This window comes from Petaurus breviceps, unplaced genomic scaffold (genome assembly GCF_028583685.1).
Source record: "Petaurus breviceps papuanus isolate PSGF00001 unplaced genomic scaffold, PetGlider_PUasm1.0 66, whole genome shotgun sequence".
Classification (NCBI taxonomy): Eukaryota; Metazoa; Chordata; class Mammalia; order Diprotodontia; family Petauridae; genus Petaurus; species Petaurus breviceps.
The window spans coordinates 5,461,772-5,488,996 of NW_027186442.1; the positions used below are offsets into that span (position 1 = coordinate 5,461,772).

At 39.3% G+C, this 27,225-nt stretch overlaps 2 protein-coding genes across 4 annotated transcripts in view; one reads left to right on the forward strand and one right to left on the reverse strand.

Annotated features, from left to right (window-relative positions):
• LOC138173880 (actin-histidine N-methyltransferase) overlaps window positions 1–24,535 on the reverse strand; it is a 137,141-nt gene extending 112,606 nt beyond the window's left edge. The window contains exon 1 of one of the 3 annotated variants that reach the window (XM_069103954.1): window positions 24,356–24,535. The gene's annotated coding sequence lies outside the window, so the exon portion shown is untranslated. The remainder of the gene's footprint in view (window positions 1–24,355) is intronic. The other 2 variants (XM_069103955.1, XM_069103956.1) reach the window with 2 other exon arrangements.
• Window positions 24,536–25,149: 614 nt separating this feature from the next.
• Window positions 25,150–27,225, forward strand: part of LOC138173881 (cyclin-K-like) — a 38,143-nt gene continuing 36,067 nt past the window's right edge. The window contains 2 exon segments of the mRNA XM_069103957.1: window positions 25,150–25,287; window positions 26,041–26,267. The gene's annotated coding sequence lies outside the window, so the exon portion shown is untranslated.

Here is a 27,225-nt window from a genome sequence, read left to right on the forward strand (position 1 = left end):
GTATCAGAAATGACAAATGATGGTGTCATGAGGGAAAATAGGTACATTAATAAACCATTGGAGGAATTGCAAACTGGTCAAAACATTGCGGGGTCACAATTTGGAACTATACACAAAGGGCTATCAAACTGTGCATCTTTTGATCTTGCAATAATACTAGTAAGTCTTCACCCCAAAGAGATAATTAAGAAAACAGAAAAGACCTATATGAACAAAAATATTTATAGCAGTTCTTTTCACAGTGGCAAAGCATTGGAAATTGAGGGGATGCTTATCAAGTGGAATGAATAAAGTTATGGGATATGACTTGATGGATTAGTGTTGTGCTATATAATGAATAATGAGGGGGTGGTTTCAAGAAAAATAGCAAGATCTCTAAGAATATTGCAAAGCAGACTGACAAGAACCAGGAGATCATTACGCACAGCAATGCTGTAATTATGATAAACTGTGAAAGACTTAGCTACTCTAATGAATACAATGATCCAGGACAATTCCAAAGGATTCATGAAAAAATATTATATTCCTCCAGGGAGAGTTCAAATTGAAATATAACTTTTTTTCTTCAAATGCTTTATTAACTTCTGGTTTACATCATTCATTTCCACCAGGTTTTGAGTTACAAATTTTTTCCCCGTTTTTCCCCTACCCACAGCCCCAAAATAGCGGTCCCACAGGATATCCCCTCCTCCAATCTGCTCTCTTTCATACCCCTTTCGACTTTTCCAGTAGGGAATGGTGGAGCTCTATGCCCCAATGCCTGTATATCTTATTTCCCAATTACATGTAAAATAGTATTAATAATAATAATATATATATATGTGTGTATTTTTAAACATTTGATTTTAAAACTTTGAATTTCAGATTCATTCCCTTCCTCCCTTGTCACCCACACACTGGGAAGATAAGCAATTCAGTATAGGTTGTACATGTGTAGCTATGCAAAACATTACCATAGTAGATACATTGTAAAAGACTGACTATATTTCCCTCCTTCCTATCCTACCTTTGACTTGTTCTATCCTCTACTTTGATCCTGTCCCTTTTCAAAAGTGGGTGCTTCCAAATTCCATCCCCCCAGCCTGCTCTCACTTCCATCATCCCCCCTCTCATCCCCTTCCCCACTACTCTCTTGTAGGGTGAGACACCCTATTTAGTGTGTATGTCATTCCCTCCCTGAGCCAAATTCAATGAGAATGAGGTTTTGCCTTTTTGCCTTCCTGTTCTTCCCCTCCATTGTAATCATTTTCCCTTGCCTCTTCTATATGATAGTTCACCCCATTCTGTCTCTCCCCATCTCCTCTCATTATATTCCTCTCTCACCTCTTAATTTCACCTTTTAAGTATCATCCCTTCCTATTTAATTGGTCCTGTGCCCACTATCTATGTATACCTGCAAACATATATAACACATTCACATAAGTACTCACATGCCCATATACCCTCCTATATAGACATAGATAGATAGATAGATAGATAGACAGACAGATAGATAGATAGACAGATAGATAGATAGATAGACAGACAGACATTTCTAGTCCCTTCAACTATTTTATACTGAAAAAAGTTTCATCAGTGACAATTATTGTTTTTCCATGTAGGAATGTAACTAGTCAACTCTGATAAGTTCCTTATGATTTCTTTTCCCTGTTTACCTTCTCATGCTTCCCTTGTTTCTTGTATCTGAATGCCAAATTTTCTATTCAATTCTGGTTTTTTCATCAAGAATATTTGTTTTTTCATCAAGAATACTTGAAAGTCCTCTATTCCACTGAATGACCATATTTTCCCCTGAAACATGATACTCAGTTTTGCTGGGTAGGTGATTCTTGGTTTTAATCCCAGCTCCTTTGACCTCCAGAATATCATATTACAAGCCCTTTGATCCCTCAGTGTAGAAGCTGCCAGATCCTATGTTATCCAGATTGTGTTTCCACAATATTCAAACTGTTTCTTCTTGGCTGCTTGTAATATTATCTCCTTGATCTGGGAATTTCAGAACCTGGCTATACTATTCCTAGGAGTTTTCTTTTTGGGATCTTTTTCAGGAGGTGATCGGTGGATTCTTTCAACCTCTATTTTGCCCTCTGGTTCTAAAACATCAGGGCAGTTTTCCTTGAGAATTTCTTGGAGGATGATTTCTAGGTTCTTACTTTGGTCATGGCTTTCAGGTAGTCTAATCATTTTTAAATTATCTCTCCTGGATCTATTTTCCAGGTTAGTTGTTTTTCCAATGATATATTTCACATTGCCTTCTGTTCTTTCATTTGTTTGGATCTGTTTAACAGCATCTTGATGTCTCATAAAGTCACTAGCTTCCATGTGTTTCAATCTAATTCTAAAGGAATGATTCTCCTCAGTGAGCTTTTGAGATTCTTTTTCTATCTGGCAAATTCAGCTTTTTAAGGAATTCTTCTCTTTGCCTTTTTGAGCCTCTTTTGCCATTTGAGTTAGTCTATTTTTTTTTTTTAAGCAATTGGGGTTAAGTAACTTGCTCAAGGTTACACGGCCAGTTATTATTTCTGGGTGTGGTGCTGAGTATCTGAGTCCGGATTTGATCCAGGTCATCCCGACACTGGAGCCGGTGCTCTTACTCGCTGAGCCACCTGGCCGCCCCTAAGCAATTGGGGTTAAGTAACTTGCTCAAGGTTACACGGCCAGGTGTTTCTGGGTGGGTGCTAAGTGTCTGAGCCCGGGATTCGATCTCCAGGTGTTCTCAACACTGGACCCGGTGCTCTTACTCGCTGTGCTACCTGGCCGCCCCTAGTCTATTTTTTAAGGTGTTATTTTCCTCAGTCAGGCTGTTGACTCTCATTTCATAATTTTCTTGCATCATTCTCATTTCTCTTCCCAACTTCTCCTCCACTTCTCTTATTTGCTTCTTAAGGTCCTCTATGGCCTGTAACCAGCTTGTATTTTTCTTTGAAGCTTTTGGTGCAGGAGTTCTGACTTCATTGCCTTCCTCCTGTTTCATGCTTTGATCCTTTTTGTCCCCAAAATAGGAGTCTAGTGTTGGACTGCTTTGCTTGGTTTGCTTACTTTGCCTGCTGGGCTTAGCTCCCAGAGGGCTGCACTGGCTGATTCCTGCCAGCCTGTCCTCAGCAGGAGGTTAGCTTCTTTGTGTCATTTTGTGGGTTCCATAGTTCCAAAGTTTGTTCAGAGTCCCCTTTTACATGAATTGGGGGAGGTGGAAGCCTGAGCCCTTTGGAAGTCCTGTTTCTACTCCACCATCTTGATTCCACCCCCGAAGTATAACTTTATTACTTTCCTTTTTTTGGTGATATGGCTAATATGGAAATATGTTTTGCATGGTTGTACATGTATAATTGATATCACATGATTGCCTTCTCAGTGGGTGGAGGAGGGGTGGGAGAAAAAGAGAGAATTTGAACTCAAATTTAAAAAGAAAAGACTGTTTAAAATAAATAATACTTATTTTTTAAATGTTTTTTTGTTTATAACAGAGCTAATGTGGAAATGTTTGCATTAACTATACATATATGTAACAGGTTTTCTTTTTCTTGCCATCTCACTGGATGAGGGAGGAGGAGGGGAGAATGTGGAACTGGAAAAAAAAAAAAAGAAAATTGACTATAGCACTAAGAAGTTAAGTAACTTGTTTAGGGTCACATAGCCAGTATGTCAGACTTACATACAAGTTTTCCAGGCAACAAAGTCAGTCCTCTATTCACTATTCCACACTGCCTCTTGGTGTTCAATGCCACAATGATTCCTCCTTACTATTTAACATAAGCTCCTCAGTTCCAATCTGGCTAATTGGGTTTGACTATACCCTGAATATCCCTCACTTGCTGCTACTTTTGTTTATGAAATATTCCTTACCTAGATTTCCCTCTCTTCCCCCCTGCCTATTCAAATGAAATGCATCTTTTTAGACCATGCATTAGTTCTATATCTTCTATAAAAACTTTCTCCTATAATCCTTCCCCTTTGAAATCCTTCCTAATACTTAACTATGATATTGGTCTCTTCATCTATATATTTTGTATTGCAAATGAATTTTGCAGTGTCTGCTATAAACTACAGACAGTAGACTAAGAGCTGAAGGACAGAAACCTGTTATATCTTTGCAATATCTAGTATCAAAGTAGCTATTCAGTTTGTTGAATGAAATCATTGTCTATACTTTTCATGTATCTATGAGTGTCCTATCTTGCTAAGTAGACTCCAAGCTTCTCATAAGGCAATGCCCTGGTATCCTAATTCTTTTTTTCTAGATTCTCCAAGAGTGAATTAGTGTACCTGATTTTCCTTAGCATTTGTCATTTTCTTCCCTCACCCCCCACATTTCCCCTCCCCAAACTGGCCATCTTAGCCAATCTGATAGGTGTGAGGTAATACCTCAGAATTGTTTTAATGTGCATCTATCTTATTATTAGTGTTTTGAGACATTTTTTCATATGACTACTGATACCTTTGATTTATTCCTATAAATACTGCCTATTCATATCTTTGTCCATTTATCAATTTGAGATTTCCTAGTGCCTAGCATAGTATTCTGAATAAGAGGCAGGTGGATGGAGCCATGGATAGAAAGCTAGGCCTGGAGTCAGAAGACTGAGTTCAAGGCAGTTTTCAGATGATGATATTAAAGCTATCTATAATCACATGAAAAAAAATGCTCTAAATCACTATTAGAGAAATGCAAATTAAAACAACTCTGAGGTACCACCTCACTCTGATCTAATTAACTAATGTGACAAAAAAGGAAAATGATAAATGCTGGAGAAGATGTGGGAAAACTGGAACACCAATGCATTGTTGGTAGAATTGTGAACTGATCCAACCATTCTGGAGAGCAATTTGGAACTGTACCCAGAAGTCTATAAAACTGTGCATACCCTTTGATCCAGAAATACCACTATTAGATCTGTATCCCAAAGGGATCATTAAAAAAAAAAGGAAAAGGACCCATATGTATGAAAATATTTATAGCAGCTCTTTTTGTGGTGGGAAAGAACTGGAAACTGAGGGGATGCCCATCAATTGAATAATGGTTGAACAAGTTGTGGTATATGATGTAATGGAATACTACTGTTCTATAAGAGATAATGAGCAGGCAGATTTTGGAAAAACTTGGACTTACATTAACTGATGCTAAGTGAAGAGGGCAAAAACAAAAGAACATTGTACACAGTAACAACATTACTTGGAGTCTACTTAGCAAGATAGAACACTCATAGATACATGAAAAGTATAGAAAATGGTTTTATTCAACAAACTGAATAGCTACTTTGATACTAGATATTGCAAAGATATAACAGGTTCCTGTCCTTCAGCTCCTAGTCTACTGTCTAGTTTATAGCAGACATTCATTTGCAATACAAAATATATAGATGAAGAGACCAACAACATAGGTAAGTATTAAGAAGGATTTCAAAGGGGAAAGATTATAGGAGAGAGTTTTTATAGAAGATGCAGCACTAATGCATGGTCTAAAAAGATGCATTTCATTTGAATAGGCAGGGGGGAATATTGTGATGGATGACCGACTTTGACAGACTTAGTTCTTTCTCAGCAATGCAATGATCTATGACAATTAAATTCCAAGGGAATCATGATGGAAAATGCGGTCCACATCCAGAGAAAGAACTATGAAGTCTGAATGCAGACTGAAGCATATTATTTTGTCTTTTTGTTTTTCATTCTAGTAGTTTTTTCACTTTTGTTCTGATTCTTCTTTCACAACATGACTAATGTGAAAATATGTGTAATGTGATTATATGTGTGTAGCCTATATCAGACTGCATGCCATCTTGGGGAAGGGGGAGTGGAGGGAAGGAGAAAAAACTTGGAACTCAAAATCTTATAAAAGTAAACGTTGAAAACCATCTTTGCATATAATTGGAAAAAAAAAAGGAAAGTTAAAATCTGGTCTCAGATACTAGCTGTATGAGCTCGGACAAGATACAACTTGTTTGCCTCAGTTTCCTCAACTGTAAAAATAGGGATAATAATAGCATCCACCCCCCAGTGTTGTGAAGATCTAATATTTGTAAAGCACACAGCACAACACTTAGAAAACAGAAGGTGCTATATGTTAGGAATTATTATCATTGTTGTTCTTAGAATATCCAATTAAGTATTTGCTGACTATTTCTGAGTAGTCATTGTAATCCACTTCCCAGAAGGGAAATTGTAGGACTCACATACAAGAGGAGGTTTCACTTGAGAATATTAGGTACAAAGAAACCTGATTTATATGTTATTAATCTTCCCAAGGTGGTTGAAAACTAACCAAATTAGGATAAAAATTAGATTTAGTCTGCAACTGAAGCAACTCCAACCTAACCTAAACAAGCTATAGATGTCTAAAGATGTGAAATGAGTGGGAGAAAGATTATAAGTTATCACCATTTTCTTAAAAAGTTTAACCAGTATAAATCAATAACCACAATAGGGAGGCCAGAGAAACCTGGAGATTGCCTCAGACAAAGGATGTTTGACTTCTTTGACAAGGTGAAGAAATATGACAGCCAATGGTAGCAACCAATTTAGAACATAAGCTCATTGATAAAATCTTACAAACGAACATGATAAGAGTTTAAAAGCAGTATGTCTCCTCATGAAAATATCAAGAAGCAAAGAAAGAAAATGAAATCTATAAATGGCTTGGTGAGAAAGACTGAGCTAACTTAACTCCAGAGAGAATTTAAAAATGAAAAGCTGGGGGATGTGAGGACGAAGAGCTGGGGAGGGAAAGACATATGAAGAAAAATATTAAATATTTGCCAAAACTTCTCAAAATTTTTTTTTCCTCTATCAACAAAAGTGTAGCCACCACACTTGGGTTGTAACATCAACCTTGGTGGTTTGCATGAGGAAGTAGAAATCACATGAAACAATTTTAGAGTTGGGTTTGGGTTGTTTTATTTTTTGTTGTTTTTGTTTTTTTGCCTACTCATTGTATGGGGGGAGGAGGAGGAAAGAGAATTTGGAACTGAACAAAAAAGAACTAAAAAGTCTGTTTCAAAAAGAAACAAAAATTAAATTTTAAAAGATCACACTAAAGAACGCTATGATGGAAAAAGCAGCTGGACCAAAATAGATCAATGGGGAGGTCCACACAGGAAGCAACATAATTTAGGGATAATAATTTAGTAACACAATGCAGGGATCAATTTTCAGGATGGAAAGGAAAGGATATTGGTGCTTAGAAAAATCATGGAAATTGTTGCTAACAGGAAAGGACAAATCAGAAGGTATCTGTAGATGCCAACCCATATGCCTGATTACCTATCTTTGAGGAATCTTTATAAGAGCAGTTTGCATATTTCAGGACATTCCTCATGGGGATGCACAGGAGTGAAAGTTTTTTTAGTCTTGTTCTATAATGGACCTGGTGTGTGTAATCACATGGCTGACTGAAGGGCAGAGATAAAACAAGATCTCATTGTGCTTGTTTGTTGACTAAAGAAGGACATTTGATTCACTGGAGCAGAATACCACCTTAGGGACTCTCCTTACAACAGGGTGTCTCCCATTGTGTGTGGAAATTATATAGGACTTCTAGAGCAACACAGGTTGTAACACAACATAGATGGCTTGGTTTAAAAACCTTCCAATTATTATTAAGGCATAAAACAGGGAAGTATGAGTTCATTAAAGGTATTTGCTATTATAATGGAGGATGTCCAGCACTGAGTTCAAATGGAAGAGGGTATTTTTTATTTATCTATAGATGAAGGGGTCCTAGTAATGCTCTTGTTTATAGATAGTAAAATTCTGATGACATCAAGCTCCCAAACATACATGTGCACATGTGTATAGATGTATATTATATATAATGTGTGTATATGATTTATATAAATATAATACAGATACTAGAGATAGCCCAAAATTGAAAAAGAAGTAAAGTCCTTTGGAAGAAGAAATATAGTTTTAGAAAACTGTATAGTACAATGATTCCAATCTCTTTCCAGATGCAAAAATAAATTTTTCTTTATCTTTTTTTTTATGAGGCAACTGGAGTTAAGTGACTCGCCTAGGGTCACACAACCAAGCGTCAAGAGTCTGAACCGCATTTGAACCCAGGTCCTCCTGACTCTAGGGCTAGCGTTGTATCCACTACACCACCTAGCTGCACCCCACCCCCCCAAAAAAAAACCTTTCATTTTAACAGCAATGTTTTTTTAGTGAGAGTGAATACAATATAAAGGGGTGGGGGGGAGACAAAACCTGTCCACCCAATAAGGAAAAGCTAAATTTAAGTCCTGTGTTTAATGTATACTAGCTCTGTGACCATGGGCGATTTTTTTACCTTTCTTTGTTATCTTAAATACTTACCACATTGCCTTAGAACACAGTAAATTACTGAAAAATACTGTTTGAGGAATACGAACAGTTAATTGTTGGCATATTAAAATACAAGGCATTCCAAAAAGTCTTGGGTCAGTTTGAAGCTTTAATAGTTCAAAACTATTTTTACAAATTTAAGCTTTAATAGCCTAAACTGCACGAAGTCTTTTGGGATATTTATTTAAGCACCACAAAGCACAGAACAATTTAATGCATTCTAGAAGATACAATAAAGCTTAAGACATATTCCTTACACTTAATGAGTTTATAATTTGATTGGGGATGCAAGACACATTCACGCTAAGACAGGAACTTTCATTCTAATGGGATAGACAATAACTAGGTAAACAGCTAGGTATATATAAGGCAAATATATTGTAGCTGGAAGAAGTCATCTCAGAATGGAAGGCAGTTGGGGGGATGGGACAGGCCTTTTGCAAAAGACTGCATCTGAACTGAGATTTGAAGGAGGCTAAGAAAACCAAGAGGCAGAAGGAAGGATTGTGTGTGAGGAACAGTAAATAAGCCAGGGTAGCTGAATTAAAGAGTGTGTGGAAAGAAGTACAGGCAAACTGGAAAGATAGGAAGAGGCTAAGTTATGAAGAACTTTAAAGGCTTAATAGAAAACTTTTTATGTGATCCTCAAGTTGGTAAAGAGTCCTTTGCAATACTGTGTATAAGAGGAATACTTAATAAAAATTGAGTGACTTCTGTCCCATTTTATACTCTAAAACACAAAATAGTAGTTTAAATATGATCTTTAGTCCCAATTCAGAGCTTCCCTTTGTATGGTATCAAAGTTAGGATTTGTAGGTCCTCAATCATATTAATATAAGTATTTCCTCCAGTGAAATGCATTCACACTTTATCCTGTATAAATGTGTTAGTTTTCCTCTAACTGACCCACAGGGCAGGGAGGGGACTCCTGAAGGTGTAGGGAGCTATGCTCTTCTTATTCCCACTCCCTCCAGAAGCATTCTACCCCAACTATTCCCTTTTTTTTCCCATTTCCCCTTCCCTACTGCCTACAAACATAAGGAAGTCAGACCCATCCCTGAAAAACAAAGCAAAATTAAAAAAACAACAAAACACAAGGGTGGCTAGGTGGCACAGTGAGTAAAGCGAAGGCCCTGGAGTCAGGAGGACCAGAGTTCAGTTCCAGCCTCAGACACTTAACACCCCCCCCCCCCACACACACACACACAAACTAGCCTTGTAACCTTGGGCAAGTTACTTGATCCCAATTGCCCTCCAAAAGGAAAAAAAATATATATATTTTGCTTGATCCTGCCAATCACTTATCACTGTTATTTCTCCTTTTCATTGCCAAGCTCCTAGAGTTGTCCAAAGTCATTGTCTTAATTCCCTAAACCCGCCATTCACTTATCAATCCCCTGCAATCTCACTTCAGATGCCATAACTCAATTGATGCCAGAGCTCTCTACAAAATTACCAGTGATGTCTTAAATGCTAAATTCAACATTGTTGGCCCTTCCCTCCCCACAGGACACACTCCAGTCCCTTGACTACTGTGGGCATTGCTCTCTAAGTTTTTCTCTTCTCTGGTCACTTCAACTTGGTCTCCTTTGTCGTATCAACCTCTTCTTCTCACCCACTAAGCATAGGCTTTTCCCAAGAGTCTGAACTGGATCGTCTTTTCTGAATTGATCTACACTCTCCCCTCCCAAGAAGTAAGCACTTCCCAAGGGTTCCATTAACATCTGTATACAGATGACACTCAGGCCATCAAGTGTTTATCAAGTTCCCAAATTAGGGTGATTTTTTTTTATGGCAAGTCAGGGATAGTAGGCTGAAAACTGTTTATGCCTTCTCCATTGCCCTTTGGCAACACAGACACTATAAATAAGTTAGTTTGAGGGATAAAGAAAAAGTACAAAATACTGTACTCAATTTCAAGACGCTTTGGAAAAGATAAAAAATGAGATTTAAACAACAAAACAAGAAAATAGAGATGTCATGAGGCAGTGCCTAATTGATAAATTATATAGAAAATAACCACAACACCAATTTAGAAAGAAAATGAAGAAGTTTACCATATATTTAAGAAAAATTTCCAATACTAAGGCAATAGAGAGGCCAACAGTATTTACAACGTCCTTGGCTTCAGCACCCAAAACATGATATATTACTTCAAGATATTTATTAATACTATATCCATTTAAAATGCAAGGTAGATGATAGATCTTTGGATAAACAAATAGTGACATCTCAATAATTTAAACTATATAGTAATAACTAAGTATCATCCCTGAAAAATAGTAACTTTTAAATAATCTAGTGATCCCCTTTTAGAATCCCCATTAGGAGAAAGTAAGTAGGTCATGGAGAAAATGAACATTTAAAGCCTCCAGCTATAAACAAAGATTAAAAAACATTTGGAGAAAGCTGCTTCCTTTTTAAAATTCTGTTTTTTAGAAGTATATTTTAGTTCATACATTAAACAGAATAGTGATACATTGCAGCTGCACACTATTAAAAAATCAAAATAAAAAGGATGTGCATTGGTATTTTTCCTGATATTTTTTTTCTGTAAAATGTTACTTTCAACTAAACACAACACAAATAAACATTTTTGATTACATTTATTTAGCAATTTTTCCAGGAAACCTTAACTCAAACTGAGCATCTGTTTTTCAGTGTAGTGCTACACTTAGCCAATTTTACAGCTGGTTTAGCTATAGAACAAGATAATGCTATGGTTTCTTCATACCTCAGGTAATTCAGCTGTAAAATTTACTTGAAGATTGTGCGAGTCTCCTTTATAAAAAAGGAATAGGAAATTTTCACCCAATTTCACTAAAAGGTAAAGTATTGAAGTAGTTCATTGGGCCCTATTGTCCCATTAAATTTCGTGTTAAATATATACATTATATAAATGATGAGTTAAGGCAAATCTAATATTTTCCAAACTTAAGCTAACTGTGAACATATTATACTGTATACTTTTCTTACCGATAAAATTATGTGTTATAGACATGAGGTATAAGTATTTAGAAAAGAATTTTTTTCTAGGTATGTTTTAATGCTCAGGATTGAACAACAGGTTAAAAGAAAATAAAAATTTTACATTTTGTGCAGAAAAATCTATTTTGACTTGAACATCAAGTCAATTTATATATTTACTTGTGAAAAGAACATAACTTCTCTGAGGGCAAGAATCTTGTTTTTACTTTGCCTCTGTTTCTGGGTACACTGTCTTGCAAATGGTAGGTGTTTAATAAATGCTTTAAAAAACCTTTGAGATAAACTCCATACAGCTAATCTTGTTTTATGCAAAACAAAAAGTTTTTCTTTATTCTTAACTTACTTCGTAATTTCTGATATCTTTACATATAATTTCTAAGTAACCTTCAATTCTACTCAAGTGAAAAAGACTCTGTGAGGGCAAGCACCCAGTCATATCTAATTTTTCTAGCATAGTGTTCTCTATACATCAGGTTCTTAATAAATGATTACAGAATATACAATGCTTTAATATTAAAATTTCTCTATAATTCGTCTATAATCTTTAAAGAAACTATTAAACATACTAAGCAAACTCATTTAAAAAGAAACTTGCAGACTTTTTTTTTGCAAAAGAATCATCTGATTACTTCCTGATTTAAGTGGTTTTAAAATTGAATTTTTCTTAAGTCTGAGTGCACACCTATAATCCTTCTGCCAAGAAGTAAACTTCAAAGCATATATTTCACCAAACAAATGTTCAATATCATACATCCTGGAGAGCATCTAGTTCAATTTCCCACTCAAAAATCCAAAATTTTCTCTTCAGTAACTTTGACATAGGGTCATCCCTAGTAACAGATACTACAAAACAGCTCTAATTAAAAAGTCAAAGGATTACAGGATTCGCAGTTAGAAATGACTTAAATATTATCTAGTTCAACCCCAACATTTCACACTATGAAACTAAGCTCAGACAGCGGAAGTGATTTGCCCATACACCACAGGTATTAAGAAAAAGACCAGCAAATCCAGGTTCTTTAACTACAAATTTAGCCTTCTTTCCACTGAATTGTTATTCTCTAAGACATAATGCTATCACCAATCAGTCTTCAGGAAACAAGAAATTGTTTTCAAGATTTTAAAATTTTTCTTGGGGCAGCTAAGTGGCGCAGTAAGTAGAGTACCGGCCCTGGAGTCAGAAGGACCTGAGTTCAAATCCTGCCTCAGACACTTGATACTTACTTTGCTGTGTGACCTAGGGCAAGAGAATTAACCCCAACTGCCTTGCCTTCCCCCCTCCAAAACAAATTTTTTTTTTAATTTTCTGATTTGGACACAGAACTCTGGTTCAACCAAACATTGCTTGTTGATGACATCCTCAAAGAAAATTGATCATCCACACTGTGGTTGGTCCCAGAATTAAGAAAAGTCTTATTGTCTATAGGCTGGGTTCCATGAAATATATATCCCAGAATTAATTATTTTTTGTCTTTGTAGTGTACAGAATATAGTTACTAAGCAACGAATTTCATTTAAATAGCTGGGGAAGGTCAGTAAAGCATCAACATCTCTATTATACTTGATAGACTCCTACATTAGGGCAAGGAACTAAGAAAGAATGGAAGGAAAAACTGTACATATTAAAAAAAAAAAAAAACTGATGACCTCCCCCAAGAATCTTCCCCATACATCCTAATCTGCTTATATCCCACACACTTGTACACAGAATCAGGTTAAACACATCTATTTTGAATATCTGTTGATCTACCAGTAGCTCATCTACAACATTTCAGTTAGTCATTGCTAACCAGTCTGGTCTCTAGTGATTTGAAGTTAGGACCTAAATGGTTAAATAAGTACCCTGTTAGGACTGTAGGCAATTCAGCAAATCATAAAAGGGGACACTGTCCTATTTACACAGCTCTGGTTAAAGGATTAGAATTCTCGGGTTTTCATACCAGCTCAATTATAAGCCTCTTTCCTGGATTAGTCAAGGTGTAGTGAGGTAGCTCACCAGGTACTCATGATGTCTATATAAAACAAACTACTATTGTTATTCAGTTGTTTTTCAGTCATGTCTGAACTTTGTGACCCCATTTGGGGTTTTCTTTCCAAAGATACTGGAGTGTTTTGCCATTTCATTCTCCAGCTCATTTTACAGATGAAGAAACTGAGGCAAATAGGGCTAAGTGTCTTGCCCAGGGTCATACAACTAATAAGTGTCTAAGGTTGGATTTGAACTCATGAAGATGAAGTCTTCTAGACTCCAAGGTCTGTACTCTATCCACTAAACCGCCTAACTGCCCCAAAACAACCTATTACCAATAAGAAAGTAATTAAGTAACACAAAAAAGAGACATAGTTTTAATTACTCTGTTTTAATCAAAATGGAGGACTTGGCTACTTGGGTTGTATTCTTCTTTTCCTTGTCTTCTAAAAGGAAAGACAGAGCTCCATATTAATTACGACACCCTTCAGGAGACGATACAATGTTCCAATCACATATTCATTCTTAATACATAATAACATGCATTGTACCTTTATTAGCTTTTAATAACTCACAGTCATGTTAAGAACATTAGCAATGGATCTCAGGCCAGACAAGAAGAAAATCTTTCTCACATTCTCACACTGCTAAATGAACTTACTGTGTCATCTTGGGCAAAATACCAAATCTTGCTAAATCTTAATAAAACTGGCTTTACTCTCCATTACTTGGGTGTACATTAAATACTTTAAGCTATATCAATACAAGTTTTCTCATACTTTTGGGGAAACAGTGGATTCCTGCAGCTGATACACATAAATAGCACAGGATATGCACTCTCTCTCCAATATCCTGGAGAGCATGGCTGTAGGATAATGAGTACTTTTGGTTACTGAAACTTGCTTTCTTGTTTAAACAACCCATAAAGCATTAGCTGCTTATAGTTAGTGACAAAGGCAAAAGTTTACAATGGCAGGAGCAACAGCCATTTGGACTAAGTTAATTTGAGTGGCACCTCCTCTAGGCTCAACCCAGACCTCTCTCACCTCCCAACAAAAAAACAAAAGCACCAAACAAAAAAGCTTGTCAGTTTAAGAAGCTTCAAGTGGCCCAATTTCAGATAGAAGTAGGGCCAACCAAACTCTTGTATCATCGCTTTTTAAAAGAAAACCAAGACAGACTGTATAGCAGATAGAAGCACAAGGAATCATTTAGTTCTTTATTATCCTCTCCAGTGATAGTTGCAAAGAAAAAACTTTTAAGGATCTGAATGGACTACCTCTCTCTAGTCCAAGTGGTTGGTGTCCTCTCTCTTCCGGGTTTACTAAGTGATCTATGAAGAAGTAGTGTTGACTAAGACCTCTGTGCAAAAGCATTCAAAGCATCATAATCTTTCTGCCCAGTCTTCCTTACACCATAAGCTAAACTATCCCTTGCTTCAACTTCTACCTACTGGGCCTAGTTCTTCTTTCCAGAGCAATCTTCCCCATAACTGGACTTTGAAATAGCTGAGGAGAGCTAGTACATCATCTCTCCTTGGAAAAAGTGAGTATTTCATTTTTTTTAAATTTGTATCCTCAGCTCCAAGTGTACTGCCGGGCACATAGTTGGTCTTGATCATATTCTTCTTCCTTACTTCAGGTCAAACAAACCTACTTCCTTCAGTCATTCCTTACAACAATGTTTCAAGATTCAGAATATCAATGTTCCCCTTAAAAGTGCCTTCCAGAAGTGGTTTAACTAGGGCAGAGTACAAAGAACTAAAGATTGAACTTTATCTGGACATTACATTTCTATAAATTCAGTCAAAGTTTACATTACCTTTTTTATTGAGTTTACAGATAATAAGCCTCTAAGTATTTTTCAAATGAAATACTGCATTAATCTGGGCTTTCTCTATCTCATACTTATACAACTGGTTTTTTGAACCTAAAGAGATTTAACATCTACACTGAATTTCATTCTTGTAAGTTTTGGCCTATCTTTTTAGCCTTAAGTTTCAAATACTCATTTTCTCATCCAATATAACTGTTATTCTTCTAAGTCTGTCATCCATAAATTTTGTAAAATGTACCTTCTAACTCATCAAATTTGTTGATGAACACAACAAAAAAAGGTAAGTAGGCTAAATCCTGTGCTAGGTTACCAAAAACTTTCCCTCCAGGAAGATAATACATTGATCAAAACTCTTTAGATGCAGTTATTCAGTTATCTAGGAATCCATCTAACCATAGAAGACATGAACTAAACAGGTTTGTGATAGTCAACATTTAGCACATATTCTGTTGGGGCTATACTGATGAATATTCAGATTTTCAGGCCAATGAGAAAAATCTCACCCAGTCACTCCTTCTTCCCCTTGATTGACTTCACAGGGAGCTTACAACACAGGTCAAGAGCTGACGATACTCATAAGATTTTTAGGATTTATCAGTAGGACACGGACCATGTAAATGAAAAGATAAAGGTGCAATGTTTAAAAAGTAAAAATGAAAGTTACTCTAGCTTTTAGGATGACTTAAATTGCACTTCAAAGGACAATAGAGAAGCATATTGCATATGCCAACAGGCTATATAGCACACAACAAGGTTTCACACAGGCATATAACAATGAGGACAGCACGATGGCTCTGCAGTCTTTAATTCTGATAGTCAGTCTAATATCTCATACTTTCCTTCGGAGTCTCCCAAACACTGAGCTAGCTCTGGCAATGTGTGCATCAACCTCATTATTTCTGTGTATGCCTATGAAACTTGGACAGTATACCAGAGCCATTCGAGGAAACTGAATTACTTCCATTTGAATTGTCTTAGGAAGATTTTGAAGATTGCCTGGCAGACACTGAGGTCCTTACTCAATTTAAACTGCCAAACATTCAAATTCTGCTTCAGAGATTGCAACTGCAATAGTCTAGCCACACTGCTCAAACGCAAATGTATGCTGGCCAAAAAAGACTATTCCATGGAGAACTTACACAGGACAAGTGCTCACATCGTGGTCAGAAGAAGCAATACAAGAACACTCTCAGGGTCTCTCTTAAGAACTATGGAATTGACTGTATGACATGGGAAACACTGGCACAGGATTGCCCAGTATGGTGTGCCCACATGAGAGAAGGCAGTATGCTCTATGAGCAAAGCAGAATTGAAACAGCTCAAAAGAAATACACGATGTACAAACTTAGAGAATCTATCCCAAATGTTCACATGAACTATTTGTGTCCAACCTTTATATGAACATTCTGAGCTCGTATTTGTCTGATCAGCCACAGTTGGACACACTGAAACTCGATGCTAGCATAGTGATGTAATTTTGGTCTTCTTCAAGGTTGAAGGACAACAACCAACCAGGCTATATAGCATATTCCCAACAATGCCTTACATATAAGGAATGGTGTGAAATCTCCATCCTGAAAATGTTTGATCTTAAAAAAAATGGACTAGTCATGTAGCAAGGAAGAGAGATAACAGAAACCTGAGCGCTACAATGGTATTCACAAATTGTAAAGTTTGAGACCATAAGTAAACACCCAACACAGAAAAAGGTGAATTTTCAGTTTCATCTATTCACAAATAATGATTTAGTTCAGTCTGCTTCATTTTATTCCTGAAAAAAAAAATGTGACACAGGGAGAGTAAATACCCCGGAATCAGCTAAAAGTGTTCATTCAAATGATTTCATTATGAACCTTACTACCCCAAAATCTCTTGTCCAGGCTTCTTGATTTCACCTTTGCAACAGTTCTCCAATACAACCCCCTTTTATTGCATGATGCAGTTGCCATCCTAGTACAGATTTTCATTACCTCACCATTGCAATAACCTACTGTTGGGTCTTACCTGCCCTAAGTCTCCCCAAACTCAAATCTATCTCCATTTGGCTACCAAAGTGATGTTCCTAAAGCACAGGTCCAACCATGTCACCTCCATACTCAAAACTCAACTCCAGTGGCTCCCGATGACCTCCAGATCAAATACAAAATCCTGTTTGGTTTTCAAAGCCCTACATAACCTAGCACCCCATCATCTTTCCAGTCTTCTTAAACTTTATACACCCAATCTATATGCTCTTTGATTCAGTGACACTGGCCTCTCTGTTCCAATTTCCTTATGTCTGATTTTAGTAAATTTCTGATCTATTCCATTACTGGCACCTCTACCATAGAGGCAGCTAGGTCATATTGTAGATAGAGTCCTAAATTTGGAATCAGGAAGCCCTTAGCTTTAATCCTCTCTCAGACACTGTGACCCTAGACAAGTCACTTAACTTCTAAGTATGAATTTCTTTCTCTGTACACCTCTTTTCCAAGGTTACTGTGAAGATCACAATATTATATGTAAAGGACTTCACTAACTAGAAAGTGTTAAGTAAATACTACTATTGGGGTAGCCAGGTAGCACAGTGAGTAAGAGCACCGGCCCCAGTGTCAGGATGACCTGGGGATCGAATCTGGGTTCAGACACTTGGCACCCACCCAGAAACACCTGGCCGTGTAACCTTGAACAAATTACTTAACCCCAATTGCTTAGGGGCGGCCAGGTGGCTCAGCAAGTAAGAGCACCAGCCCCAGTGTTGGGATGACCTGGGGATCGAATCCGGGCTCAGATACTTAGCACCACACCCAGAAATAACCTTGAGCAATTTACTTAACCCCAATTGCTTCAAAATAAATAAATACTACTATTATTGTTGTTATTACTATATTTATGACTTCTTTTCATCCTAGATCAGTGGTTCTGAAGCATGGTCTGGGAACTCCAAAGATTTCCAAGACCCTCTCTGGGGGTCCAAAAGGTCAAGACAGTTTTCACAATAATATTAAGATTATAACTTCTAATATGCCAAATATTGATGGATATAATCAGAGGTATGCTGCATCCAGCTTGTACCAACTTTGCCAACTGTTGAATTTTAAGTATGAGTATTTAACCTTAGAAATAGACAAACACCTATCTGTTATTTTGGTCATAGTCTAGACATAAGAAAGTGAGGGAAAAATATTAATAACATAGACTAAACTTAAGTATGTTATGTGTACTTTTTTTTCCCCTCAGAGAGTCAGTTGTTAAATATTTAATAGTATACTCCTGGATATAGCCCACATAAACAAAAGCTCTTTGGGCAGGGGGTTAGTGAAGTCCTCGTTTACTTTTAAATGCATAAGGGGGTCCTGAAACAAAAAAAAAAAATTGAGAACCACTGACCTAGATCAACCTGATTATTAAGGAAATCACAAAATTGGATGAAAAAATAATAATAAACTCACATTTACATAATGCTTTAAGGTTTACCAAGTATTTTTCCCAGAACAATCCTGTGACATGGGAAGGATCATTCTAATTTTACACAAATTTACATCAATTAATGAGGAAATTAAAGCTAAGAAAAGCTTACCCAGTTACATAGTTAAGTATTATAACCACACATCTCCAAAATCCCAGGCCAAGACTCTTTCTACTATCTCAAAATTCTAACACAAAGTTTTTCCACCAAATGGAAATATGATCTGGATAAGCAAATATTTTTCAACGTAGTAGTATATTGAGAGGTTAGAAGAAGACATTTGGCTTTAAATATAGTAGGGTCTTTTCATTTAGGCAGTCAATTTTTTTCAGAAGTTGAGGGAACAAAAAGAAAAAAATCCTAGCTGCTTTGAATTTGGATTGTAACTGCATATTAAAAAAAATACTCTTCTATTGATGTTAACTAAGTTTTTCAAATTTTGTTGTATTTCTGGCACATTTTTATATCTGTATGCCAAGGAGAAATATAGAAACATAAAGAAAACCAGTTCACAGAGATCCTTTCAGATAATAAGGCATAGAGCTCTGTACTTGGTAGGCAAATAAATGTTTCTTAAACTGAATATACTTATTCTACATCCATAAATCTAACAAAAAGCGAAACTAAATAACTTTAAAAATATAAAAGCAGGGCATCACTGGTCTAGAACTCACATTTACTCAAATAATAAAATGTACCTCCAAAACTAAGTATAAATTCATTTACAGAAACAAGAAAGTAACAATGTGAGGGAAGCAGAGCTAAAAAATACCAATTTATTCTTCTGTGTGGGACCTACTAAGTACAAAAGGAAGGCAAATTTTTAACCAGTCTTCAAAATCTGTCTTTTTTTTTTTGCCTTTTGGAGGGGCAACTGGGGTTAAGTAAATTGCCCAAGGTTACATGGCTAGTTTTTTTGTGTTAAGTGTCTGAGGCCGGAACAGAACTCAGGACCTCCTGACTCCGGGGCCAGCGCTTTACTCACTGCACCACTTAGCCGCCCCTAAAATCTATTTATCATGGAAACAAAACTGTTGCTAACTTTTCTACTAAAGAAACAGAGAAATATTAAATAGTAACATCAATAGGACATGTGATTTCATTTGGTATAGGTGAGGAAATTCCCACTATCAATGCAAGCAGCACCTCACTGGCAACTTAAGTCTTGGAGAACAGAGAAGTTAAAGTGACTTGTCCAGGGCAACACATGAAGTATATGTCTGTTGGTGAACTTAAATTTAGAGCTTCCAGGCTCAAGAGGTAGCTCTCTAATCACTACAACTATCCTGCCTCTTAAGTAATGAATATCTATGAAAAATGAAAATGTTTATTCACTAGCACATAATAAGTGTTAAATACTTGTTGACTGATTTACATATTGATTCTCTCTTGTATACTGCTCTCTGGCCCGAGAAAATAACCAACCAGTTGAAAAAAAATTTCTCCACAGAAATCAAATGCAATATTTGCTGGTTGTCTTAGCTTAATACACATCAGAAGTAGTTCTTTTGCTAGAAAAGCATCAGATTTCATACTAAGCAAAAATGAAAAAAAAGTTAAGTAGTGAAATATGCTTATACAAAAATTTGCAAAATCATTCATAATCCTATATGGGACTGAATATACCTGGATTTCAGTAGTAATACAAGTTGGAGTGATAGGCTACAGTATGGCACAGGGGGTAAAGAGCATGATTCAATCAGAAAGACCTAGGTTCAAGTCCAGCCTCAGACACATGTTGGCTATCTGACTTTTAACTTGTCAATTACCTTCTAGTCAGATCAGAGTTCTAGAGCTGGGAAGGAACTTAGAAGCTGTCTAGGTCTTCTTCTCAAGGTAGCTCTGTAAGACTATAAATTTCAGAGCACATGATAACCTACATTGGTGGAGATTTTCTCAAAGGGAGTTCCCTATACCAGAGAAATCACAGGTCTGGGCTTAACAGTATAAAAGGACTTTTTATTTTAAACTCCCCCCCCCCCCGACAGACACCTTGCAGAGGAGCTAGAGCTTATCCAGTCAGCTTTTGAAATTGAAAGACTTTCTATTAAAAGATGGTAAGGCAAACACTTGGAAAAAAAAAGATAGATTCATAAAACCTACACATCAGGGAATAGACTCCTGGTTCCTCCCACAAGACACTCCATCTCCAGACCCAGTATTTTCACTGGCTATTCCCTATGCCTAGAACTCTCTCCATCTTCATCTCCTGGCTTCCCTGGTTTCCTTCCAGTCTCAGCTAAAGTCCTATCTTCTGCAAGAAACCCTTCCCAGTCTTCTACAATCTTTATGTCTTCCCTATGAGATTAACTCCAATGTATCCTTTATGTATCTTTTTTGAACAAAGTTGTTTGCATGTTGTCTTCCCAGTCAGACTGTGAGGTCCTTGAAGGCAAAGATTGCTTTTCACCTCCTTTTGTATCCTCAGGTCCTGGAACATTAGCAGGCACTACATAAAAGCTAGTTGACTTGGCATGACATTAATTTTCATATGAAGATCCTAGCTAATAAAAAGTAATTCAAGGAAGCTATGAGATAGGATGTAGATCACATATACTGACCCATACTTAGCAAAGACTTATAGTAGTATTTGAGGGTAAAACATTGGTTAAATGTAACTAGGGTTTCTTTTAGTTAAATCTGATGATCCTCCAATTAAAGAACAAGATGATTCAAAGATAAAAAGTATGAAGTTACTCATCACACCTAGGACTAAGATGTTAAGAGGTAGAATTTTTACATTCCATTGGTTAGATATAAGGAAGGAAAAAGGCTCCTTATATATAACCTCCAAACATTTCTCTTCATTTTCCAATTACAGCTAAAATGTAACTTTGGTCATAATTCTAGACTGGTCTAAATGTCATTGACAACAGAAAGGCATGAGAAATCTCTTCCTAAAAGAATGATAGATGCTGACATTTTATTAACTGGAGTTAGCAAACTATTCATATCATATATGAAAATCCCCCTTCCATCACAAATTATTGTTCCATCAATAAAATATAAGCATAACAGGGATTTTTGAGAAAGGAAAAATATAGTAGATAATTTTCTTTTTCCAGTTTAGATTACTATTTCAGTAAAGAACTGGATTAATAATTTCAAATTGGGATCAGAGAGTGGAATAGGGCAGGCAAAAAAAAAAAAATAAGGGGAAAGAGAAAACACTACAGAGTGTTCATTAGAGTAACACTGAAAAGTTTGTGTTAATGAATTATATAAGCTGGATAGTTCCCTGAAAAAATGTACTTTGAAAATCACTGTTCTCACTCAACCTTCTTTACAAAAAAAAAAGGAATTCAGAAAAATGGAGTACTTCACCAGGCTTTTTAGTAGGTATTTGGAGTGCTTACCCATTACCTATGTAAACATACAACTACAACTAAATAAAAAAGTGGGTTAATTGGAATATGGGAAACATTAAGGTGCTTTTAAAACTCCAACTTTCTTAATAAAACAAAAACTTGACTTTTTATACACCAATAGTCTTTCGGTGATACTTTATGGATATGAATCAAGGAATACCACAATCTCAGAGGGCATGCCAAAGGTCAACAGAAAGCATAGTAGGCATCTATAAGCTGCAGCATATTTCTAATGAAGATTTACATATAAGAAGCAGCATAAAAGATATCAACTGAGGTACAATTAAAAAAAGAAGTGGGTTAATCATATATTGGTAGAGAGGGATAACAGGTGGGTAGCTGTTACTGGTACTCATATATTGTCAAAGTACCTATAGAAGGCCCCTGTAAACTAGTGGACCCCTTCCTGGAGCATATACAAAACACACAGACAAAAATCAAACAGAATAAGAAGATGGGGATGAATTGCAACCTGTACCACTGGAGGGAGTATCTGTATCAATGAGATGCATGAAATACTAAGGGTAAGTTACTGACAACTGACTCACTTTGCTTTCTCAAATGCTAAAATTGTCATTTCTGATCAAAAGTTTTGGGAAAACATAGGTACAGATTCCTCTTTTGAAAAATGAGCTCTTAGAGGAGGACTTTACTAAAAAGTAGGAAGAACATAAAAGGAATTACATAAATGTGTTTTTGTTTAAAAACAAAATATCACTAATTAGTAGAAGGGATGACAATAAAGTTCTTCCACTAAAATCATTCACTTTGCATGGAGTTTCTAGATCATGCTCAGAAATTTATTGAGGAAACATAATTATGAAATAGAAAAATATTCACATATATCACTATGGTATTTCCTGATTAAGAGTAGAGGGGGTGAGGAAATAAAACACAAATCAATGGCTACTCTGTTCTACCAAGTGCTAAATTTGAGGAAGCAGACAGCACTGAGTGAAACAGTAAGTTAAGAGGGTAGGAAATAGAATCATAGTTTTAGAGCTGGAAGGGATTTTGGAGGTCACAAATCCAGATCCTCCTCATTTTGTAGATGAGGACAGAAGTCTATGCCCAGGGTCACACAGTTAAATCAAAGGTAAACTCTGACTATAATCAAGAAAATTATTTTCCTCCCCAGTAAGCACATGTGTATAGAATAAGAGGACTTGTATCTAAGAACAAATAGGATATATTTTCTACCACTTTCCTTTAGCTTAAAAGGTTAAGGGGCTAAAAAGGAGAACATTCTTCTAAGAACCCTGTTTAAAGTAGTAGGAATGAGTAGATGAGAAAATGCTATTTCTTTCCTTTCTTACTACAGAGTTGGTATTGAGAGAAAGGAAGGAAACAGTGCTACTTCCACTGAAACACAATGAGGAACAGTTGGGGGGGGGGAGTGAGAATGGAGTATGAAAGCCAGCGTTAGGCCTTAGATTTTACTCCCAGGAGTAGCACAAGGAAGACCAGTAGGAGAAGAAAGAAAATAAGTTGGCTCTACCTGAAATGAAGGATTTTGACACAGGAGGGTCCCAGGGGAAGGGGGAGAGACACATACATAGGGAGTCTGGGAAAAAAACGGAGACACACATGCAGTGACACAAGCAGTGACCTAAAAGGAAGGGGCACAAGACACGGACAGTGACAGAACACACAATGACACAGACAGGAAATAGACAAGCCCCACAGGGTGGATGTTGGGGGGGGGGGGGAGGAAAGGCCCGAACGGGGGGGGGGGATCCACAGGTTGAAGGAGCTAGAAATACGGTGGGGGGAGGGAAAAGAAGACAGGGACTGGAAGGTAAGAGGGAGAGACAGACAGACGTGGTGAGGAGGGGTGGAGACACACACATGGGGGGCCAGACACCGTGACGGGGGGCGGAGGTGGGGGGGAGACAGGCCGACACCATGACGGGGGGAGGGGGTCGATAGATGGGGTAATTGGAAGGGGCCGTCACGGAGGGGGGGACGAAAGGGGAGAGAAAATAGCCCAAGGTGACGGAGGAAGAGACCAGCACACGCCGTGACGTGGGGACAGACACATGGTGACACAGAGGTGGGAGCACAGCCACAGCGCCACAGAGAAGGAAGCGCAAGGAAGGGGAACGAGGCTTTCTTCGTTTCCCCCCCAATCCCCCTCCCCAGGAGCAGTCTGAGCAGCGGGAGCGGAGCGGCCATTCCCCGCCCCCCCTAGCCCCCCCACCCCGGCCGCCTGTCTCAGAGGGCAGGGGACGCAGGGACCCGTCCCCGGGGGCAGCGCCCTCCTCGCTCCGTCCGAGAGAAGACAGGCTAGGGGAGGCCGTGAGAAGGCAGGGCCGGAGGGCAGGGTGGCGCGGGATGGACCAGATCCCGGCTTCAGGGGCCGAGCGGGGCTTCCCTCCTCGACTCGTGGGGCGGGGGCGGCGACCAAACGCTGCCACCCCCACCACTCACCTTTCGTCTTCTCTCCTTTCCGCGGCAGCGGCGGTAGCAGCGGCGGTGGCGACGGCGGCGGCGGCGGCAGCAACAGCAACAGCGGCAGCAGCGGCGGCGGCGGCGCCTCCACTTCAGTCAGCACCCCACAGTCCGCCTCAACCAACCCCGCGGACGCGGCGGCGGCCGGGGAGGCGGGGGAGGCCGGGGGTGGAGGCAGCCGAGAGAGCGCTGCAGCCACACACCCAACCCTGCTCCTCCAGCCCCCCGGGAGCCCCACCCCCTGACCACCACCCCCGCCGCTCATTGGTCGACGAAGCTCCCCCCCCAACCCCCCTCCCGCGAGGCGCGGGAGAGGCCCGGCTGGAGCTCATTGGTCGGTTGCACCTCCCTAGTCCCCCACGCCATCCAGCTGTCACTCTAACCGTTCTCTCTCCAGCTCTTTGAGCCGGTAGGCTCCCGGAGGCCTGGAGAGGCGGCCAAGCCCTCGACAGCTCCATAAGAGAGATTGGAGGAAGGGGACCCTTGCACTGGCCCCTTCGGCCATTTAATTGGTGAATTGCCGCGCCTGGTCACGCCCCTGACGCTCGGGGTTCCGTTAGCAGGCTAGGTTGGTCGCGAAATCGCATTTTCCAAGAGAGGGGCGGGACCGTTAAGCTTTTTTACTCCTCCTCCTCTAGCACTACCAGACACACTTAGCATCGCTCCGCCCCAACCCTCGCCTCTTTCCTTTTTAAGCCTTCTTCTCCCTTCTGATTGGGTAAAAGGTGTGTTCTTCGCCCTGCCCCTCTATCCCAGTACTTTCCGCCTCCTTTTCCTCTGCCTCCTCCGCTTTTCACGTTTCCCTAAAAGAGGACGCCGCGTAATGACGTCTGCTCCCTAGCACCCCGCGTCCAAGATGGCCGCCGTCAGCGATGAGAGACGTCGCTAAGTAGGACTTCGTGAGGTGGCGGGTGAGTGCGGTCGGAGAGAGCGTCGCGCGGGACCTGGCCCCTCGCGTGCCCGGGTGTTGGGGGCGGGGGTGAGGGCGCTTCCCCAGTTGAGCAACGGCAGAACCCTGATAACAGTTAACGGGGACGACGCGGGCTCGGCCTGATCTGCGCCTCTCCGTAGGTAAAAAGAGCGGGCCTCGGGTGTGGGCTCGGGGCGCGCCGACACCTCTGAGAGAGGGAAGGGGCCGAACTGGGCCTTGGTGCCCGGGGTCCGGGTGGTGGAGCCGGGCTCGCCTTCCTGGAGACCCTCGGAGCCGGAGCGCCTTCTTTCCCTGAAGAGAAAGACTTTCTGGGGGGGCGGAGGAAAAGTGGCCGCGGGGGGGGGGGGGGATGCCCAACCCGCCGGAGCTGCGGTCCTGGGGAAGCCCCGAGGCGGCCGGGATCGGCTTTGGGGCCAGATCCGGCGTCTCAACCGCCCTCCGCACGCCTGCCCCGGCTCGTGCCTTCCCCAGAGTCGGCAACGAGCCCCGGGCTAGGCCCAGCGACGGGAGAAGCCCTGCAGAAACACCTGCGGAAGTGGCTTAGGTCCTCTCCAGCTCCTCAGCCAGCGGAGAGTCCTTACAAAACTAAATGCTTTGGGTTTTTTACTTTTTGGTTTTTTTAAACGTTGATTTGCGGGGTTTTTGTTTTGTTTTGCCTAGAAGAATAGTTTATCTAAATGATAGGGAAGGGTTTTCAGGGATTGACCATGACTTCTTAAATTTCCCTGGTCAGATAGCGTGAGGAGTAATGTAGCCCTGCAACCGTGGCCAGTTCAACCCAACTTCAGCTAAGTCATCGCCTTCCCTGAGGACATAATTTAGACAAGAAGGTTCCTTGTATCTGCGGCAGTGGTCTTTATTCTTGTTTTAAAAAATACTCTGGAAGAAATAAATCAATGTCCACTGCTGGTTTGGAGTTGGAGGACCTGGATTTGATTCCTTTCCACTCTGTCATCACAGGCAAGTGACTTCCCCTCTCTGGAGCCCAGTTTGCCTACATGTAAAATGAGGGTGTTGGACTCCTTAATCCTTAAGAAAATCTTTAATGAAGCTTTATACGAACTATATAGACTCAGCTTGTTCATTAAATGGTATACATGTTACACACACTTCCTCTAGGAGCTTGTAGTCTAATGGGGGAGCAGCAGCATGTGTGTGTGTAGCAGTATATATGACACACACATAAGGTAACTTCAGAGGAGTAGGCGACTCCCTAGGGAGACTGAACATTTTAATGCAGGTGACGGCATTTGAACTGAGACTTGGAGTCAGGGATTCTAAGAGGTAGGTGAGAGGAACAGCCATTGAAAGGTACAGGAATGGGAGATGGATGGTTGTGTATAAGGAACAGCAAAGAAGCCAGTATGGCTATACTTTAGAGTGAGTGGAAGGGAATGGTGTGTAAGAAGATTGGAAGGATATAAGAAGGGGCCAGATTGTGGAAAAACTTTAAATACTAAATACCAAATTTACATTTGAAGTATTAGCAAACCAATGGAGTTTATTGAAGTTGTCATCAGACCTGTGCTTTAGTAAAAATTACTATGGCAGCTGAGGGAGGATGGAGTGAAGTAGGGAAAAGACTTGAGCCAAAGAGAACAATTAGAAGGCTATTAACAGTGGTCCAGGCAGGAGGTAATGAAGGCCTAAACCTAAGGTAGTGGCTGTGGAAAGACCAAGTCACATACGTGAGTTGTTGTGATGGAAATGACAATTGAATATATGGACTGAGTCAGTCGCTAAGCATTTCCGAAGGGCCTCACTCTGTGGCAAACACAAATATGAAATGCCAGAGATACAACGAAAAGCAAAAATCTAATGGGGGCAGACAATGTATAAACAAGTGCACACAACACAGCGCCTATGCGGGATGATTGGGAGAGAAGCCAGGTATGGGAGACAGCAGATGAAAACGGCC